At 43.6% G+C, this 5,655-nt stretch overlaps 1 protein-coding gene across 3 annotated transcripts in view; it reads right to left on the bottom strand.

Annotated features, from left to right (window-relative positions):
• znf219 (zinc finger protein 219) overlaps positions 1-5,098 on the bottom strand; it is a 15,632-nt gene extending 10,534 nt beyond the window's left edge. For all 3 annotated transcript variants that reach the window (XM_068307880.1, XM_068307882.1, XM_068307881.1), the window contains exon 1: positions 4,976-5,098. The gene's annotated coding sequence lies outside the window, so the exon portion shown is untranslated. The remainder of the gene's footprint in view (positions 1-4,975) is intronic.
• Positions 5,099-5,655: the final 557 nt, after the last annotated feature.

Raw genomic sequence — 5,655 nt, 5'->3', positions numbered from 1 at the left:
TGTGTGTGTGTGTGTGTGTGAGTGTGTGTGTGGTACGGTATAATTTGGCCCTGTGGTTTTTATCGTGTGGTCACGTGGATAACTTCCCCACAGACTGCATTCATTTCCTTTACTTCACCTTTCCCTGAACCCCCCCCCCCCACCTCCACCATGCTTCATTCCCCTGCTTTGCCTCAACTTCTTCCGCCCCCCCACCCACCCACCCTTGGGCTCCAGCGGTGATAAGGAGGGAAGTGTCCCGCTGTGTTTTTTGCCACTAAACTGTAAATACGTGCCTGTTGGACAGAAATGGCCCACCGATGTGGAGCGTTTCTGTCGGAGAGACGGAGGAAGAACTCGAGCCAAGGCCGCGAAAATGAAACTGAAGACTCTTGTGAGAGAAAAATATCCTTCAAATAGCAATAAAGTGACATCTGGTTGGCTTGTTTGATTTTGCAAAGGTAAAGAAGGGAAATAAAAATAAGAAACTGTGCAAAAAAAACCCCCTAAATTCTATTTTTTCCTTTGGGTTCCATCTCTGTTTGACCTGTTTGAACCCCTTCAACCTCTCCGATCCTGTCTAGGCGCATCACCACCGCTCTTTCTCAATGAATTCCTCCTCCTCCATGCAAGTAGATCCACTCCTCCCCTGTAAAATGCAGAAGCGTGACGCCAGGGGGGGGGGGGTGCGACTCGACGTCGGCGGCGGCGGCGAAACCGAAGCGTTTAAAAGCATCACGGCGTCTGGCCAGAGAAACGAGACTCTCTTTCCAAGTCTTTTTTCGTCTGGACCGATGAGAGGAGGCGCCCATCGACTTTTGGGTGATTCAGGATTTCATAGACTGAGGCCTCAAGACAGAAGCGATTCGGAGCGTTTTAATGTCATAAATCATCGTCAAATTCTTATCTGAAACGCGTTCAAACCCGCCAGGGTTTCATTCCATCATCAATAATCCATCCATAGTGAAAACTGTCACTCAAATGCAGTCGGAATAAAAAAAAACATCCCAACACTGTCCTCTGAAGTGTCCTTCAGCAAGATGCCAACTACCCACAAGCCCCGGGGACGCTGACCCTACAACGCGACCTCCTTGTGGAATATCTATGAGCACCTATAGCAAAAATAGAAGCCCTCAACGCCGGTTGGTTCTTCATTTTGCTCTGGGGAAATCTGTAGCGCGTGTGTTCTCTGATGCACTTGGAAATGACACTTCAGGTCTGAACGCATACGGAAAGCCTCGACACGGAAATCGGATTTTCTTGTTTTAATTCCGGCGAAGCGCCTCAAACAAAGGAAAAAAGGATGTTTGACCTGACTGGAGGGAAAAGTCTTCTTAGTTCTTATTAGAGGGAATCACCTGACATCACATAATTACGGGGTTAACCAGCTCCCCTTTTTAGTCGGATTCTCCTCGAGGGCCGCTCGCACTCCGCTCGACCGACCTCCGGCGCCGCCGTTCGCTTGGTCGCGTCCGTTTTTTCCCGAAAAAATTCCCTGATTTGCTTCCAGTCAGCGAAACACACTCAAGAAGGAGAGGAAATAAAACTAACATATCCGTCCGCTTCCATCAACCTGAAAAAAACTCTGAGCACCTGTAGCTTCTAGGAGGAGGTGTGAGCGACGCCCACTGTGATGTCATCGCAGGCCTTGAATCTGAATGATGCTTCACAGGAAATACTTTCTAATCACTGAAGCAAGCAGTTTTTCATTCCTGTGGTTCAAATAGGAATTAAACTATTTAAAAAAAAAGTGTATTTTGCATAAATATGGGACCTTTAAGTAAGATCTTAATGCTCTAAATACACGCCAGAACTCTCAGCAGTCTCAAAATGTCTCAATGCTGTAGATTCTCCCTAACCGAGGGCAAGCAGGTGCCGCTCCCACAGCGTACTAATGACCCAATTATATCAATCAGAGGCCTTGATTGGTGCTACACTCCTCTCGCTTTTACTCTCTCTTCCTCTGTCTTTCTGTCTCATTCCCTCTAACGTGCACGCTCTCTTTCCCAAGAGCCACCTGGACTGGGTGTGTGTGTGTGTATGTGTGTGTGTGTGTGTGCCCCTCAAGTACAGTACAGTGTGTACAAAGATGGGGAGGAGGCACCGTTGTTGTCGCTGGAAGAGGAGGAGGATAGAATTCAAGCACAACAAGCAGAGAGGAAGAAAAAAAAAAAAAAAAGCCCAACTATTAGACCCCCTTCTTATTCTAGGAGCTGCTGGTTCATTTTCATTTACAGGAGGATCCTGATAAGGAGTTGCCACATCAAATAGAGGAAAAGTAGGAAACCTGTGTGGGTGGAGGGGAGAAGGTTTCTTGTAAAAACAAAAAAAAGAAGATCTGCTTCATGTTGAGTTTTAAAATGTTACCTGGAAATGTTGGTCTTGCTAGTTTTCATCAAATAGTGGACAGAAATAAGGCACCAGTGATTAGTAAAAGTCGCTTTAAGTGGTAAAACTCACATGGAAACACTGCTTTTCAGTTTACTTTTAATTTTCTTTCATAGATTGTATCTTATTTTTTTAACTCATTAGGACTGAAAGATGTTTAAAAAAGACTTTTTAAAAAACAAACAGCATAACTATTATACGCAATTTAAAAAAGAGCCACAGTGGGAACAAGAAATATAAGAAAAAAGTAGAAAACTTATGAGGGCCACCTTATTTTTCTTTTTCTCTTCACCTTTAGTTTTAAATATTAAATGTAGACACACATCTCGTTGTGTTTAACCAAATAATGTAGCATACTAGTGATTCCAAAACCTCATGATGGTCTGTAAAAGTCAGTTTTAAGTATTTCTGTCATAAATAAATCATAATAAATAAAAAAAATAACGCGTAAAAACGCATATTACTGACTGTTTGAACTAAAAAAAAAAAAAAACCCATGAAGGACACTGAGTGTGAGGACCCTCCACAACATCCCCCTGTTTATAGGACAAGCCAGCAATGTCAACCTACTTCCAGTGCGCAACGCTATCACCAAAGTGTGTGACATTTTTAGACGGGCTATAAAAATAGGACATCCAAGGATCCCTTAAAAACATAATTCCAGTGGATGTGTGTGGATGACGACGTGAGAGCTTTCGGTCAACCCAGATGACACGTCTGCGTCTTATCTGAGGAGGAATTTCCTCCTTTCGCCTCTGTGATGTGCGTCAATAACGTGCAACCATTTTCAGTCGCTCTTTCCCCCCCCCCCACCTCTTCTCTCTCGCGGCCATCTCAATTAGAGACACATTAATGAAATAAATAACCACCAACAAACAATGCGCTCATAAACACCCGGCGCTGGAATGAGATTAATCCGGACTACGGATGGTGTCAATCCCGTTTCCTTTTTTAAAAAAAAGATTTAAAACCTTAAACAGTGGGGACGTAGTTCTTTTTCTTTTTTTTTTAGGGGGGGGAGTCGGAGGTGGTGTGTGTGTGTGTCATGTCAGCCTATCTATCGCTCTCTCCCCTGCTCCATTTTGTTCTTAAATTTTCTATACAAAAGATTAAGGGAGGGGAAAGACGAGTGAGCGAGCTGAGAGAAGGACGGAAGGGGAGAGAGGAGGGGGGGGGAGAGAGGAAAAAAAAAAGTGCCATCATGGATTTTCATCTTGAATTATCTGACAATCTCTTCCCAAATCCGACACCAGTCAAAATCGCCCCCAAAAAACATCCACAACGTGTCCCCCCCAAAAAAACAAAAAAAACACGCGTTTTTTTCATAAGAGGCGCTAAAAAAAAAAACACCCAAAAAAACGACAACTTGTATTTAAAGAGCGCAGATTTTTGGACACGGATACTCCGTGGCGTTCCACACTTGCTATGCTACTTTTGTGGGGGGGGGTTGTAGACGCTGGAGGTGATGTTAGGACAACTAAACCGGTTTGTAGTAAACATGGTAGTCAAAAGATAGGGGAAAGTATCGCGTTTATAAAACAATCTCCCAGCCTTGTGGATGCGTTTTTGCGCACAAGCCAGATGAAAGTGACGGTGCTTATCTCGAAAACAATGCGCTACACAAAGCCTAATGTGTGTCCGACAAAAGAATTAGTCCAGCTAATCGCATCTACACACAAATTGCGCATTGTAAATCAACTTGCTCACACACAAAAATCCACTTTTACGCCACCGGAACAATATGTCTGCGGCTTGATCGTAATACCCGGAGAACTTATTGTGCCTCTTTCAGCCAAAATCTTCACTTTTTTTTTTTTCCTTCTTCTCTCTTTCTCTCTCGATGCTTTCGGAAGCAAAAATCGGAGGAAGAAGAGGTCATAAAGCACTGGTATATTTTCAAAACTGGTGTCCACGCGTGGATAACTGCAACAGAACTTGGTTGAAGTTACGCAGATGTTTGGAGAGAGAGAGAAAAAAAAAAGAAGAATAGATCTTTACGCGTTCTGTTTTCACTTTTCAGCCACGTTCAAGCGTTTCAAAAAGTCGCTTTTTACGCGAGGATTCCGACCGGAAAATGTCTCCTGATTTCCACCCAAAACGTGTTTTTCCCCCGTGTTTTTTTTTTTTTGTGTGTGTGTGTGTGTGTGTGTGTGGTCATGTCACATGCATGTCGGCCACGGACTCAACATACGCCGGTTTAACATACATGACACACACACAGTGAAGTGGTCGGAGCGCGCCTCCAACATACATGCTCACCAAAAAACGCTCGCTCGCATGCGGTGACGCGCGCACACACACTCACACACACACACACACACACTCACACACACACATTCAAAACTGCAAAATAATGATCATAATAAAGAAATAAAAGAATAACAAGTAAATATGTCAAGCGAGGGTAAAAAAAAAAAAAAAGGCAGACAAACGCGGTGGATTTTTTTTTTTTTTTTTTGGGAGATGTTTCCTCACCGGTGTTTCATGCCTCCACACATAAAAGTGTAGATGTAAACATACTGCTAGATTTTAAAAAAAAAAAGAAAGAAAAGAACTAGATAAATGAAGATATAGGATATACGTTAAAGTAAAGACTCAGTGTACTTACGGGAGAGGCGGCGAGGAGATTAATGACACGACACGTCATGATTACGTTTCACTTGAATTAAATACATTACGAGTTGGGAAAAAAATGGAAATCAGGGTTGTATACAAGCATACGCCGTTTCCCCCTCCCTCCCTCCCTCCCTCCGTTTGGTCACCGTCTCTCTCCCTCCCTCTCTCTCTCTCTCTCTCTGCTCCTCCTTGTCCTCCTCCGTCTCCCTTTCTTTCCCCTTTCTCTCCTTTCTTCTGGCTTTTTTTTTTTTTTACCCCCGTTTATTGTACAGAAGTGGGTGAATAGGGGAGAAGCCGGAGGAAGAGAAGTGGGAGGGAGACTGATGTAGGTTGGGAAATGTTAATTATAATCTCAGCACGGGCACCATTTTACAACGCTGTCATCTCTTCACATTTGTATCCTAAATATGGCATCTGAGTTGGGGGGGGGTGGGAATGGGCGGGGGGGGGGAGGAGGGGGTGATAGTTTGGATAGACGTTTTTTCTTTTGGAGAGGAAGTAGAAGAAGATTTTTTTTTTTAAATTTTATTTTATTTTTTAATGAAAAAAAGTTTCACACCACTTGTTAAAAGTGATGGCAGAGATAAGAGGAAGTCACCCGGAAGCACTTAGGACACCTCCAGAATTTGGGGGGGGCGGACAAAGTGCACCTTTTAGGATTTAGGGCCCCAG

The sequence above is a fragment of the Antennarius striatus genome, chromosome 23 (genome assembly GCF_040054535.1).
Source record: "Antennarius striatus isolate MH-2024 chromosome 23, ASM4005453v1, whole genome shotgun sequence".
In the NCBI taxonomy this organism is placed as follows: Eukaryota; Metazoa; Chordata; class Actinopteri; order Lophiiformes; family Antennariidae; genus Antennarius; species Antennarius striatus.
The sequence above is the reverse complement of the archived record's forward strand: the minus strand, read 5'-3'. Positions and strand labels throughout refer to the sequence as shown.